Raw genomic sequence first — 16,075 nt, 5'->3', positions numbered from 1 at the left:
CAAACTTGGAATCTTTAAAATGATGTGTCATTTTGTATACTAATGAGCTGAGGCTCCTGGAAAGCCTCAGGATGTGGGCTGGTTGCCTGGGGAACCAACCATGTGATTAGAGCATTAGAATTTTCAGCTCCATCTCATCCATACACCTCCCAGGAGTGGGGAGGGACTGGAGGTTGACTTCCAACACCAACAGCCAATGATTTAATCAATCATTCCTGCATAATGAAGCCCGCATAAAAATCCCTGGGGTTCAAGAAAGTTGGCAGGGTGATGAGCCCATGGAAATCTGAAGGGAAAGTACCCCAACAGCAGAAACGGAAGCTCCAAGTCCCTTCCTCCATACTTTGCCCTGTATTATCTCTTCATGGGTTTTTTCATCTGTTCTCATTAAAATATCCTTTACTGTAAACTGGGAAGATTCCCCTGGAGGAAGAAATAGTAATCCACTCCAGTATTCTTGCCTGGGAAATCCCACGGACAGAGGAGCCTGGCGGGCGACAGTCTGCGGGGTCACAGACAGACAGACATGACTGAGCACACACACACAGATAAATCAACAACAGTCAGTAAACTATTTTCCTGAGTTCTGTGAGCCATTCTAACAAATTATCAAACTCAAGGACAGTGGTAGGGGGCAGCCTTGAGGCCTTGATCTGCGGGGTCTTCCTGAACTCCACCTAGTGCCAAAGCTGAGTTTAATCTTAGCACACTTGCTCTCCACGGAGAATTAGAGAATTGCTTAGAGACACTCACACATTTGGAGTACAGGTGTGTTCTGTAATTAGGGAGAAACCTTTCTGTCTCACAAGGCGGGGGGTTAAATGGTAATTTTATTTTTATTCTTTTTAATATTGTGCATTCCTACTAACACTGCACAGGGTTCCAATTTCTCCATATCTTCACCAACACTTAATTTTCTTCCTCTCTCCTTCTCTTTGAAAGTCGCCATCCAGTGGATGTGGGATGGTAGTGAGGATTGCATTTTTATTTATAAAGATACACATGTTGGTTGGCTTACCCGGTGGCTCTAGTGGCCCTGTCTGCCAATGCGGGAGACATATGTAGGTCCAGCTCCTGGATGGGGAAGACCCCTTGGAGGAAGAAATGGCAACCCACTCCAGTATTCTTGCCTGGGAAATCCCACGGACAGAAAAGCCTGGTGGGCTACAGCCCATGGGGTCACAAAGAGTCGGACACGACTGAAGCGACTTGGCACAAGTTCACTGTTACCCAGGCGTGGGCAGAATGAAACCAGAAAGTCGTTTTTCATCCCACCCCAGCACTGTCAACCGTTTGGGGGGTTTCCTCAGTGTTTTCTCAGAGCCTTGGGTTGGTCCTCAGAGCCAAAGGCTGATCTTTCTTAGTTCAGTTTATCTGGATATTTAGACAATCTGCCTGAAAACTCTTCATGCTGGGAAGGAGTGCTAGGTAGAAAAGCTATTAATAATTTCTCTTAAACTTTGGTGGTTTCTCCAATGAAACAACTTTTGTATGTTTGACAAAAAGTATTAAAAATAAACTTTTGGGAAAGGGATGAAAAGGTAGAATACTCCAAACCACAGACAACTGGAAATGAAAATAGATGGTTGAAATGGAAAGTAAATATCCATTCCCATTTAATACTGAATATACAATATTTTTTAAAGTTATCACCCCTGGAACAGTATTTCACCTCATTTTCAAGAGTTGGATAATCTTTTACAAGTAAAGCAAGTGGCAAGAATCAAATGTAACTCAAGAACCACTACAATTTTTATAAAGTACTTAAAGCATGCAATACTCCAAAAGCACCATACCCAAGGCAAATACACTGTGTTCCCAAAACTCACACCCACAGGTGTTAGGCTTTCTCCCCACATGATGGCTACAAAGCCTGAGCAGTTATCTGCTTCAACTTCACTACCAAGTCTCTACAATTGATGGGTCCGCCTCTTCAACCACTTTCTCCAGGCTATGAGTTTTGTGGAAAAAAATAACTTGTGGATGTGTCTAGTGGTCCAGAGGTCAAGACTTCACCTTCCAGTACAAGAGGTGGGGGTTCAATCTCTGGTCGGGAAACTAAGATCCCAGATGCTACACGGCCCCCCAAATACACACACACACACACAGGTAACAAATTTAAAGGACTTTAAAAATGGTCCATATCAAAAAAAAAAAAAATCCTAAAAATTAAAAATCAATTCTCAACCCCTAAGTGCACTCCTGAACAGCAACATGACTCTTGACTGGTCTACCCTAAACATTTCAGCAATGGCCCAGGGTTGCCATCACCCTGGCACTACGGAGCTCACAACCAAGATCCCACCTCCTCTCACTCTGCTATGCACAGCATCCTTCTGCAGCAAGAATTGAGGCAAGATGCCCAGAAAACCAGGCTGTTTTAAGAAGTGCCTTGACTGGGATGTGGGGATTCTGGCCCTTATTCTTAGTAACCCACACTGGGCTCAGGGGAGTTAATTAAAATTGTGAGGGAAAACTTCAGATGGCAGGCGTGTTTTTCTTTACATCGGTTAAGTGATAAAACAATATTTACACACGGGGGGGGTCTCAGGTCTACATGAATGCTCCATTCTTGCAAAGCAGAAAAAATATCTAAAGACCTCTCCCAAAAGTACATGGATTCAAACACTTAATATATAACCAAAAGAAATAAATATAAAATGGACAGGGAGGGGCTACAGCGAATGCATAGTAGAAAGCTAACAGATTTTCTAATCCAGGAATGACAAAACCAGCAGAGAAAACGGGGCTCCAGGCCAAAAACAGCAAAGTCTGACATGGGATACAAAGACAGAGTTTACAACCACTTAGTCCTTTCAGCAATCACCGGATGATGAGCTATTCTGCTTTGTCTTGTCCCAGGAGGTCAGGAATTATTAAATATCTTACGGTGTGCTAGGTATTGGGCTGAGCATACTGTCTAGCAGAGAAAGCAGAAGATAAACAAATCATAAATAATCAATTAACTACAAGTACACAGAATGCTGGGCTTCCCAGGGGGCACTAGTGGTAAGGAACCTGTCTGCCAGTGCTAGAGATGTAAGAGATGAGGGCTCCATCCCTGGGTCAGAGAGATCCCACGGAGGAGGGCACAGCAACCCACTCCAGAATTCTTGCCTGGAGAATACCATGGACAAAGGAGCCTGGTGGGCTACAGTCCACAGGGCTGCAAAGAGTCAGACACAACTGAAGCGACTCAGCACACACAAAGACTGTTGCAAGGGAGTCAGGTGAGTATAAATGAGCAAAGCCAGCTCCCTAGAAGGAAAAGAGGAAGGAGGACATCAGGAGATATGTGCCCAAATAGAAAACCTTTCAATTTCAACTATGCTAAATCATTGTGGTCTAGGAGACTTGTCGGTGAACCTGCCAATCTCTTTGGGCAACTTCAGGATTTGTAAGGTGATCTGGGAGTAAGAAAGGAAGTGAAGAAAGTGAAAGTGTTAGTTGCTCAGTTGTGTCCAACTCTTGTAACCCCATGGACTCCAGTCCACCAGGCTCCTCTGTCCATTGGGATTCTCTTCTCAGGCAAGAATACTGGGAGTGGGTTGGCGTTTCCTTCTCCAGGAGATCTTCCTGACCCAGGGATCGAATCCAGGTGTCCTGCATTTCAGGCAAATTCTTTACCGTCTGAGCCACCAGGGAAGTCCCATAAGAAAGGAAAGCCTGTTCTAACCCTGGAGGTTAGGCTTTCCTGGGGAAGGGACATTTAATCTGAAACTTTAAGGATAAATGAGCTATGTACGAATAGAAGCAAGAGGGTCATGGTGTTCCCTAGGCTGAGAAGGCACACAGCAAGGACAGAGCACCCTCTGGAGGAGTTGGGAGCAGTCTCATCATGGGTCCCAAAAACCAGCTGCACAGCAACTCCGTGGGAAGACGGGGTCCCACCACGCAGGGCCTCCTTGGTCATGCTGAGGGTTTACGTAGCCAAAAATCACTGCAGATGGTGACTGTAGCCATGAAATTAGAAGACGCTTGTGCCTTGGAAGGAAAGCTGTGACAAACCTAGACGAGAGTACTAAAAAGCAAAGACATCACTCTGCTGACAAAGATCCATATAGTGAAAGCTATGGTCTTTCCAGTAGTCATGGATGGATGTGAGAGTCAGACCATAAAGAAGGCTGAGCACCGAAGAACTGATGCTTTTGAACTGTGGTGCTAGAGAAGACTCGAGAGTCCCTTGGACTGCAAGGAGATCAAACCAGTCAATCCTAAAGGAAATCAATCCTGAATATTCATTGGAAGGACTGATGCTGAAGCTCCAATACTTTGGCCACCTGGTATGAAGAGCTGATTCATTGGAAAAAGATTCTGATGCTGAGAAAGACTGAAAGCAAAAGAAGAGGGCAGCAGAGGATAAGATGGTTGGATAGCATCAGCGATTCAATGAACATGAATTTGGGCAAACTCCAGGAGACAGTGAGGGACGAGGCGGCCTGGCGTGCTGCGGTCCATAGAGCTGGACACAACTAAAAGTGACTTAAAACATAAACAAATCCTCCATGTCACTGAAGGTTTTTAGTAGGGGGTCAGCATGATCAGATTAAACATGTACATGTCTCTATCAATGGCACAATTCTGTTCCCTCTCATGGCTGAGTAATATTCCACTGTATATATGTACCACATCTTCTTTTATCCGTTCTTCTGTTGATGGACAACTAGGCTGCTTCCACATCCTACAGACTGACATACAGAGTGAAGTAAGTCAGAAAGAGAAAAGCAAATATTATATATGAAGACATACATGTGGAATCTAGAAAAATGGTACATATGAACTTATTTATTTGCAAAGCACAAACAGAGGCACAGATGTAGAGAACAAACGTATGGGAGATTGGGATTGGTATATACACACTTTATCATCTGAGCCATCAGGGAAACCCCATATACACATTACTATGTATAAAATAGATAACTAATGAGAACCTTTTGTATAGCATAAGGAACTCTACTCAGGGCTCTGTGGTGATGTAAATGAGAAGGGAATAGGATATATGTATACCTGTGGCTGATTCACTTTGCTCTAAAGCAAAAAGTAACAACACTGTAAAGCAACTATACTCCAATTTAAAAACTTATGGTAAAGTTAAAAAAAAATGTGTATGTGAACAATGGCTACTCAGTAACAAATGGACTGAAGCTGAGCAGGGGTGGTTAAAAAAAAGTGTTAGACAATTCGGAGGATAAGACAGAATGACCAAAATAAAGAGAAATAAATGAATGGATCTGAGAAAATACTCAAGAGGCACTTCCATATGCTATGGGCAACAAAATAATGAGTAAGAAAGCTATCACTCTAAGAATAAACAATGAAAGACAGATCATTCACAATATACCATTAATAACTAGTTAAGCGATTCAGTGAAAGCCAAAACAGCCATAGCAAATAAAGACATTCTATACTTAGCAAAGAGTTGGACACAACTGAGCGACTGAACTGAACTGACACTTAGAATACTTGAAGCACAAGCTGGAATCAAGATTGCCAGGAGAAATATCAATAACCTCAGACATGCAGATGACACCACCCCTATGGCAGAAAGTGAAGAGGAACTAAAGAGCCTCTTGATGAAAGTGAAAGAAGAGAGTGAAAAAGTTGGTTTAAAGCTCAACATTCAGAAAACAAAGATCATGGCATCTGGTCCCATCACTTCATGGCAAATAAACTGAGAAACAGTGGAAACAGTGGCTGAGTTTATTTTGGGGGGGCTCAAAAATCATTGCAGATGGTGACTGCAGCTGTGAAATTAAAACATGCTTGCTCCTTGGAAGAAAAGTTATGACCAACCTAGACAGCATATTAAAAAGCAGAGACATTACTTTGCCAGCAAAGGTCCGTCTAGTCAAAGCTATGGTTTTTACAGTAGTCATGTATGGATGTGAGAGTTGGACTGTGAAGAAAGCTGAGTGTCAAAGAATGGATGTTTTTGAACCGTGGTGTTGGAGAAGACTCTTGAGAGTCCCTTGGACTGCAAGGAGATCCAACCAGTCCATCCTAAAGGACACCAGTCCTGAATATTCATTGGAAGGACTGATGATAAAGCTGAAACTCCAATACTCTGGCCATCTACTGCGAAGAACTGACTCATTTGACAAGACCCTGATGCTGGGAAAGACTGGAGGCAGGAGGAGAAGGGGACGACAGAAGATGAGATGGTTGGATAGCATCACTGACTCGATGGACATGAGTTTGAGCAAGCTCCAGGAGCTGGTGATAGACAGGGAAGAGTCAGACACGACTGACCTGAACCAATACTTAGAATGGTCTTTCTAAGTGGCGCAATGATAAAGAACCCACCTGCCAATGCAAGAGATGTGGGAGACATGGGTTCAATCTCTGGGTCAGGAAGATCTCCTGGAGGAGGAAATGGCAACCCAGTCCGGTATTTCTGCCTGGAAAACTCCATGGACAGAGGAGCCTGGAGGGCCAACATCCACAGGGTCCCAGAGAGTCGGACATGACTGAGAGACCAAGCATGCATGCATAGCATGCACTCATACTTCAAATACTCAAAATCAGCCCTGAATCGTGATGAAATTTCCTGTACTTGCTAGCTTCTTTTTGCTCTCCCCTAAGGTTCTCCATTCAGACATGAGGGAAGATAACATTTACTACAGTTGAATATTCTTAACCAAACTGTACAAGAGCAACAAATGAGAGAGACAATGACTGGTTCCGATAACTTGAAGACAAAAGTGTTGAATGATCAAGAGTTATGAAACTAGAATTACAGATACTAAAGTAAATAAAAAAGCAATCGTCAGGCTTCAGATCAAACAGCCGCATTATGTCTGGATAAAATCCAATGTGGCATAAAAATGAAAATACTATTGTACTCCTTGTCTCCAAGGCATGATGATCCAGACTTGAGCCCCCTGGCTCGCTGAAGAATACAGCGGAGAATGAACCAACCTACCTGCTGAAAGATGAGAGATTAAGTAGAGATCTATTACCTACAAGGACAGAATTCTATTTTTGTTTCCATTTTGACAAATAATAACACAGTAACTCACAACAACTCCACTTCAGAGAATCAATCCATCACACTGCAGTGATTCCCCAGAACACTTCACACTCGTCACATGCTTCTTACAGGGAACAGTCACCAGATTTATAGAAAGCAGCCCCATCTTACCACACAAGCAGCCCAAAGCCATCCACTACAGCTCCTACCTCCAAATAAAACGTCAGGCACTAAAATACGTTTCAACCATTTAAAATTTCTCAAGTTTCTTCCTTTTATTTGTAATAATCCATTGCTATGAAATCATTAAGCAAAACTGAGACTTAAGGACACATTTTAAATTACAGTATTAACAGGATCTCATCATTGAAACAAAATATAAAAATTCTCCAGTTTTCAAAAGAAAGACATCTTTTATTGATAAAACATGCTTTTCTAATAAAATTTAGTGGGCACATAGAACAACTTGGTGACCATAAGGCTAGTGAAGAACAGAAAATTTTACAACAAAATGCTGCATTGTTCACATTTACATAAAGAGAGAAACAATGAATTCTCCAGGCAAGAATACCAGAGTGGGTAGCCATTCCCGTCTCCAGGGGATCTTCCCAACCCAGGGATTGAACCCAGGTCTCTTGCATTGCAGGCAGCTACTATATCATCTGAGCCACCAGGAAAGCCCACATAAAGATAGAAATAGCAATTATCTCTTCATTTCATGGACAAGCTAAGGGAAGAACGTTAGTGACTTCCCTGGAGCCAGAAACCAGGATTGAGAATGTTCTAACTTGGTTTTCTAGAACAGATGTTGCTGTTATGTTTCCCGGGGAGGACATAGCCTCCTCTTCTTCCTTCATCAAATAATCAATTCAACCAAATTAACATTTGGTATGTACTATGTGCCAGACAGTATCCTAAGCTCTGCAGATTATTCCATGCCCAGCAAGGCAAAGCGGATTCCAGGTGAACACAAAGGCAACAGGATAAACTTCATGAAGGAAAACTGAACCAGACCAAAGAGAGCCCTTGGCTGGGATAGTCTGTCTTTACTTAAAACCAATATTGTTATACAGCGAAGGTTGAGAACTGAAACTTGAAGAAAGAAACACTCAGGTTAAACAGGTTCTTATTCTTAAATCACCATCTCAATCTCTTTTCATTCATTCATTCAAAAAAAATATGGACTATCAGGTATCAGACACAACCCAAGATTGATGCATGAGAAACGGCCTTACAAAGCTAGTATCTATATTCTCCATTTGACCTTCTATTTATTCATCCTCTTTCAACTGCATTTTTTATTGTTCTGTCAAAGCATGTGGAAGACACGGGTTTTTCTTAGATTCTACAAGACAGATCAATGAGCCTGTAAATTAAGAAAATATAAAACAACATAAGCGTGGAGAGAAACATTCACATTTATAAGATGTCAATTAATGAGATATTATTATAAATAGAGATGTTAAGAGGGAAAAAACCTAAGCAGCAGCTACCAAAACTTATGATGGAAATAAATCAAGAATATTCTAATGCTTTTGTAAGAGGAATGTTGAAAGGGAAGAGGGGGAAAAAAAAATCCCAGCGTATTACAAGTCCTACACTAAATTTTATTCTAAGAGGAAAGTGCCAAAGCCAAGTAAAACACTTTTAAAAGTTTTAGAAATGTAGCAGTCATAATCGGCTTCTCACAAGAGATGCTGGGGGGAAAAATTTAAATATAAATCTATGAATTTTTCCAGAGACGGTTAAAGCATGTAACCTGAGTTTACTAAGGGGGAGGACTTAATGACAACTTTCTTTGGTCCACCAAAAAGATGTTTCAAACAGACCAAATAAGCAGTGATATAGTCACAAGTGGGATTATTTTCTCCAGTAAAAGTGAATTCAACCCATTCTCATTAGAGAACGGCTGCTTCTGCTCCACCTGCAGGAGTTATAGGAAACATCATTTTTACATTAACGACTCAAACAAGATGGAGAACCTATAAAATCCCTACAAAATCACAGTAGTTTGGTTTTTTTTAATAAACATCTGAGAACTGAAGATGCCAAAAAAAAAAAAAAACCACGCTAAAACACAGGAAGTAAAGAGTCCTTTCCTAGAGAGGATGCACACACACACATATACAGCTGTTTTCATCCTTCGGGAAGAGCAGGACGAAGAGGAAGCTATAAGAGCGGAGGAAAACTGGATTTCAACAAAGTTTTAAAGGTAGAGTATGAGCTGGTGGGGGGCTTCCCAGATGGCTCAGTGGGTAAGAACCTGCCTGCAATGCAGGAGACACAGGAGACACGGGTTCAACTCCTGGGTCGGGAAGATCCCCTGGAGGAGGGCACGGCAACCCCTCCAGTGTTCTTGCCTAGAGAACCCGATGGACAGAGGAGCCTGCCGGGCTACCGTTTATGGGTGGCAAAGAGTCAGACACAACTGAAGCGACTGAGCGCAGGAGCTGGTGTGATGGCTTAAACCTCTACAACAGTGGCCCCCGACTCTTTTGGCACCAGGGACCAGCTTCATGGAAGACAATTTTTCCATGGATGGGGGCAGACAAGGGCTTCAGGATGATTCAAGTGCACTCCGTTTATTGACATTTATTGTGCACTTTATTTCTATTATTATTACATCAGTTCCACCTCAGATCATTAGGCATTAGAACCCAGAGGTTAAAGACCCTGTCTCTGAAAGACATGGACAAGGGAAGAATGTGGGTCCACCTTCTCCCTCCTTCCCACAGGGTGTCCCCAGATGCTCAGGGGCAGGTGGAGAGCAGAGGTAAAAGAGGTATGTGCCATAAGAATAAGGGACAGGGCGGGCAAGCTTCCGCACAGGCTTCTGACAGCATCCTCAAATCGCAGGAAGCCTGTGACTAACAACAACCATGCCCAATCTCAGCTCAACTGCCAACCATCCTGACAGTCCTACACACTTGTAGCTTGATGGAAAAATGGGTGTGCCTTTCACCAGGTATGGATAGTACTTCCTTTAGTCTCTACTGCTCTCTGACACACAATCTCTGGTATTCCATCAAAAAATTACAAGGCATACAAAGAAGCAAAGAAAAGTAACTCAAAATCATGAAGAAAGAGACCCAGAAATAGCCCAGGTATTCAGGCGGTGGGGGCTAGGGGAGACTGTCAAACTGAAACCTAAAAACCAATCTGAATATGTTCAAGTATCCAGTGTCAAAGGTGGCCAAAGGACTTCCCTGGCAGTTCAGTGGCCAAGACTCTGCATTCCCAATGCAGGGGACCCAAGTTCAATCCCTGGTCAGGGAACATAAGATCCCACATGTCTCAACTAAAGACCTTGATGTCGTAATGAAGCTAAACAAATAAATAAATGAATTTTTTTTAAAAAGCTGGCCAACACGCATAAATTGATAGGAATTTTACCAAAGGGATCAGATCAGATCAGTCGCTCAGTCAGGTCTGACTCTTTGCGACCCCATGAATCACAGCATGCCAGGCCTCCCTGTCCATCACCAACTCCCGGAGTTCACTCAGACTCATGTCCATCGAGTCAGTGATGCCATCCAGCCATCTCATCCTCTCTTGTCCCCTTCTCTTGCCCCCAATCCCTCCCAGCATCATCAGAGTCTTTTCCAATGAGTCAACTCTTCGCATGACATGGCCAAAGTACTGGAGTTTCAGCTTTAGCATCAGTCCTTCCAAAGAAATCCCAGGGCTGATCTCCTTCAGAATTGACTGGTTGGATCTCCTTGCAGTCCAAGGGACTCTCCAGAGTCTTCTCCAACACCACAGTTCAAAAACATCAATTCTTCAGCGCTCAGCCTTCTTCACAGTCCAACTCTCACATCCATACATGACCACAGGAAAAACCATAGCCTTGACTAGATGAACCTTTGTTGGCAAAGTAATGTCTCTGCTTTTGCATATGCTATCTAGGGATAGAAACTATTAAAAAGAAACAAGTGGATATGCAAGAAACAGAAAATAAAACCACACAGTAGTGAAGAGTTCACTTCCAAAGGCAAAGCAACAAGTTCAAGTCTATATCCCTAATTCTCACACGCCCAGCCAGAATTTCTCTTGCCCTAAGTCACCCCCAGGCCAGACAACTGAAAATCACCCCCACAGCCTAGAGCCCACCAACATCACTCAAAGCAGCCAATCCTATGCTTTTCCCTTTTTTCTGCCTTGCCCTTCCCTTGGAAACCCCAGTAAAGAGGGTCTAGGATTTTTCCCTTGCTCCTCCAGACTCCTGACCAAACCCTGGTGTTTCCCCACGTGCCCCGACACAGTGTGTTTGCTCTCTGCCCTTGGAAACTGTAGGGATAAAATTCTCTTCAGTGGCATTAGCCTCTCCATGTCAGCCCTCAGCCACCTTTGTAAATTAAAATCCCACAGGTACAATTAAAATCAGTCCCAAATGGTCTAACATAATGCGATCAGAATCCCAGAGAGTGAAGGAGGAGAAAGGGGGGCAGAAGAAGTCTTTGAGGAGCTAATGAGTAAGATTTTGTAAAACTGAGAATAATTATCAACTCCCATATCCAATAACTTCAAAGAACACCAAGCAGGATAAAACAAAGAAAAACACATCTAGGCACGTCATAAAAAGAAAATCTTGAAAGCAGCAAGAGAAAAAGACAACATACAAGAGAACAGTAAGAAAGATGACTTGCCATGAGGGAAAAAAAAATGGAAGCTAAAGAAAATAAAATGACTTCTTAGAAGTGCTGGGGGTAAAACATGATGAATCCAGAATTCTACATTCATCAAAAGTGAAGGCAAAAGAAAGACGGTTTCAGATAAACAAAACGTGAAAGAAGTCTCCAGCGCATCTGCATTATAAGTAATGTTCAAATTAAATGACCCTAAGGGACTTGAAGGAAATAGCACAAGATAGAAACTTAGTTCTGCAGAAAAGAATGAAGAAAATCAGAATGGATAAATACACTGACACTAAAAGACAAGAAAACACACACACACACCCTTATATATGTAAATGAAACACTGAATTTTTTTCAAAAGATTACTGATCATTGATCTCATAAAGTGAAAGCAGTAACATACAACTAGGCTCCGAGTGTATGTAAAATTAAAATACATAAAACAAGGGTACAGAGGGCAAAAGGGTGGTCATTAGAAGTCTACTGTTGCAAGGTTCCTATACTGAGTATGAAAAGGTAAAAAATAGGTTAACCATAAAATGCACTTCATATTCAAATAAAGGTACAAAGGGCTATAACCAAAAATCATATAATAGAGGAGATAAAATGGAATACTAAAAATGACTCAGTTCCACAAAAGAAGGCAGCAGAGGAGGAACAGAAAAAGAGCAAAAAGGACAAATAGAAAACAAAACCAAGATGGTGGGCTTAAACCTATGCATATCCAAAACTATACTATTATATTCACATTAGCTAAAACCCTGGTTAAAAAGCAAAGGCTAACACACTGGACTTTTTAAAGGGCAGGACTCAATTATATGTTGCTTACAAAAAAAATTAAGCATAAAGACACAAATGGATAAAAGAAAAAGGAGGAAAAAATACGCCAAGTAACACTAGGAAAGTTAGTGCAGCTACAATTAACATCAAACAAGGTAGATTCCACAATAAAGATTATCCCAGAACAGACATTTCATAATGATAAAACGGTCACTTGAAGAAGACAATCATAAATGTGCATACACAAAGAAAAAGATCACGAATATTCAGTATAGGAAACAAAAATTACAAAATCAAAGGAAAACAAGCAAGTCCTCATAAGAGTTAGAAATTTCAACATCGCTAGTTTAGTCATTGACAGAACATTATCAAAAATCAAGACAGTACCAAAGATTTGAGAAACAGTAACAACCAACTTGATCTAATTGACATTTACAGGACATTACACCCAGCAACAGCAGAAAAATCATTGTTCTCACATACACATGAATCATTTACTAATAGGTCACACTTAAGACAATGAAACAAGTCTAGTAAACTTCAACTCATTAATAAAATACAGACTATGTTATCAGACCAAAAGAGAAGTAGAAAAAAAAAAATAGCATGTACACAGAAATTCTCCATCCATTGGGAATTTCTAAAACATCATTCTAAATAACATCTGAGTTAAAACTCAATGCCTATATTCTAATCACAAAAAATCTGAATTCTTTGGAACTGGATTACAATGAAAACATTATACATTGAAGTTCATGCGATGCAAGCTAAAGTAGTTTTAGAAGGAAATTTAGATTTAAATGTCTGTATTCAAAATAAAACAGTAAAGTCATGCTTCCATCTTAAACGTTTAAAAGAAAAAGAAAATCCAAAGGAAATAAAAATAGAAGCAAAACCCAATGACATATTGACAATATGGGTCACCTGAAAAAAGTAACAAATTAATAAAGTTCTACGCAAGACTTATTGAGAAAAAAATAAGTCTTCAGTACCAAGCATTAAAAAAGAGGTATCATTATAGATCCTCTTTGAAAATAGTGGATATTATGAAGAAGGCGATGCCAATAAAGTCAACAGCTTAGAGGAAATTAACAAATTCCTTGAAGAACAAATTATCAAAAATGACACACAAAAATAGGATATCAGAGTCTGGGGGGTCGGGGGGGCACAGCACGCTACAGCCCATAGGGTTGCAAAGAGTCAGACATGACTGAGCAACTAACACACTTTTATTTCCTTATCAACCAAATATTAGCATAAAAATTATTAGCAATATCCAAAGAAGTTAATACATCACTACCAAGTAGAGTTCATCTCAGAAATGCAAGGTTAGTTCAACTTCGAAAACTCAATGCAATTCACCTACTAACAGATTTGAGAAAAATATTTCATCATCATTTCAACAGATACCGACATTTTTTTCAAAAGTCAACATCTATTTATGATTAAAACTAGGAACAGACAAAAAAAAAAAAATCTCCTCAATATAAAAGGCATCTACAGCCTTAAACCAAATTTCATCCTTTACAGTGAATAATGAATGCTTTTCCCCTTAAGATGAGAACAGGACAAAATGCCCAATTATCACCACTTCTATTCAACATATTGTTGGAGGTCTTGGCAGTGCAGAAAGACAAGTAAAAGACATAAAAGGCATTCAGATTGGAAAGAAAGAAAGCTGTCTTGTTCACACATGATACCACTGTATACAAAAGAAAAATCCTTAAAGAAACTATAGGAAGCAATAAATCAACTCAGCAATATTATAGGGCACTGCATTTTTATATACTAACAGTTTATTGGGAAAATAAAATGAAAAATAAAACACACTTAAGAATAGCACCCAGACACATAAAATACTTAGGGAAATTTAACAAAAGATATCCATGATCTGATATTAAAAACTACAAAACACTGCTGAAATTTAAGACTAAATAAATAGAAAGTCAGACTTGTGAATTATTATGGTTCCATATTGATAATATTGGCCTGTAGGTTTTTGGATGAAGGATTCTGATGAAGGCTTAGTATCCAGAATACTTAAAATAATTCCTACAAATTTATACTGATTGCAACATTTATATGAAGGGATCTAGAATGGCAAAAACAAATTTGGAAAAAGACCAGGGAAATCGTACCACTTGGCTTCAAGACTTACTATAAAGCTACAGTAATAATAGTACTACAGAACTGGCAAAAAGGACAGACAAACCAAAGGATGAGACTAAGCGAGAAACTGATAAATTAACTTCATCAAAATAAGAATGTTTTTCTCATCAAAGGACACTGTTAAAATGAAGAGGCAAACCATAGAGCCCAGAAAATATTCACATTAATATATTCACAATATGGTTGATTAGTATCCAGAAAACTTAAAATCCTACAATTCAATAACAAAAAGACCAACAAAATATTTTACATGGAGGAAAAAAAAAAAGATTTTAATAGGCACTTCATAATGTTAGAAATATAAATGGCCAGAAACCATATGGAACAGCATTCAATCATCATCACTAGTCATGACCAGCTTAAAGGAAAAACACGTTTGGGGCCCCTGGATAATATATCCTCAATATAAGGATTGGGAGAATATGTTGCCTCACCAATTTAGGGACAACACCCCTTGTCAGCTCGGAAGTAGTTATAGAACGAGAACGATGCCCCTTTTCCCTAGGCAACAAAATTCTCCTAAAAGAAAAGGGGGGAATGAGAGAGTCAGTTCCTAGGCAGGTTGATAGGGAGTCTAGGGGTCCCCAAGGAGAGAGGGGTCTGGAATTCACAAGGAGGAAGAAAGGACAAACTTTTTTCTTTCTCCACATTACTTAAGATTATATAACAATAATATATCCTGCCTAAGGACAGTCTTTGGATTCAACCTTCTGTTATCTTAAAATGTAAATTATGGGAGTAGACCTGGTCTTTACATGGATGTATCTTGCCTGAGGACAGTGTTATCTTAAAATGTAAATTATGGGAGTAGGTCTGATGAGGTCTTTACAACCTCCAGACATTCTTTGGATTATATAACCTCATTGTTAACACTAGCAAGCGGGTACTCTTTCTGCCCTCTTCTGATGTCTATGTCAGAAGCTTTCTCTATCTCCTTTATACTTCAATAAAACTTTATTACACACACAAAAAAAAAAATTAAAGGAAAAACACGAACACAATCAAAAGTTGGTAAGAGGATAGAGAGACTGGAATTCTCATACATGGCTGGTAGGAAGAAACTCTCAGTTTTCTTAAGTCGTACACACGCAGAGCCCACAGACCCAGCAATCCCACTCAGAGATATCTATCCAAGGGAAATGAAAACATGTGTCTACAAAAACCCTTGTATACAATTGTTCTTTACAACTTTATTTACAAACCTAAAAACCTTTTCAACGATCCACACTCCAGTGTCCTTCAGCATGCATTTCCATGAATAAATTCAGATGAATGTCAATTCAGATTTCCATTTAAATATTGGAACCAGTACAAAATGTAGCTTTCAGCATGCCACTATTAACAGTACCATCCTTAGGTAAAAAAAAAAAAAAAAAATCGTACATTCTATGAAAAACACTGAAGCCTATACGCAAGAAATGCTGCCTATAATTCTGCCCACTCCATTTTCTACCAATTCTACAAAATTCTTTAAAAGTTACTTCCATTCCTCTTCTCTCTACTGGTATCTGAGCAGAATTAC

General features: G+C 40.2%; 1 protein-coding gene across 5 annotated transcripts in view; it reads right to left on the bottom strand.

Moving 5' to 3' along the window:
- Positions 1-16,075, bottom strand: part of ARHGAP10 (Rho GTPase activating protein 10) — a 375,463-nt gene that overhangs the window by 171,122 nt on the left and 188,266 nt on the right. The window lies entirely within an intron of this gene.

The sequence above is a fragment of the Bos mutus genome, chromosome 17 (assembly GCF_027580195.1).
Source record: "Bos mutus isolate GX-2022 chromosome 17, NWIPB_WYAK_1.1, whole genome shotgun sequence".
NCBI lineage: Eukaryota > Metazoa > Chordata > Mammalia > Artiodactyla > Bovidae > Bos > Bos mutus.
Note: the sequence above shows the minus strand (reverse complement) of the source record. Positions and strands in the feature narration are given on the sequence as shown.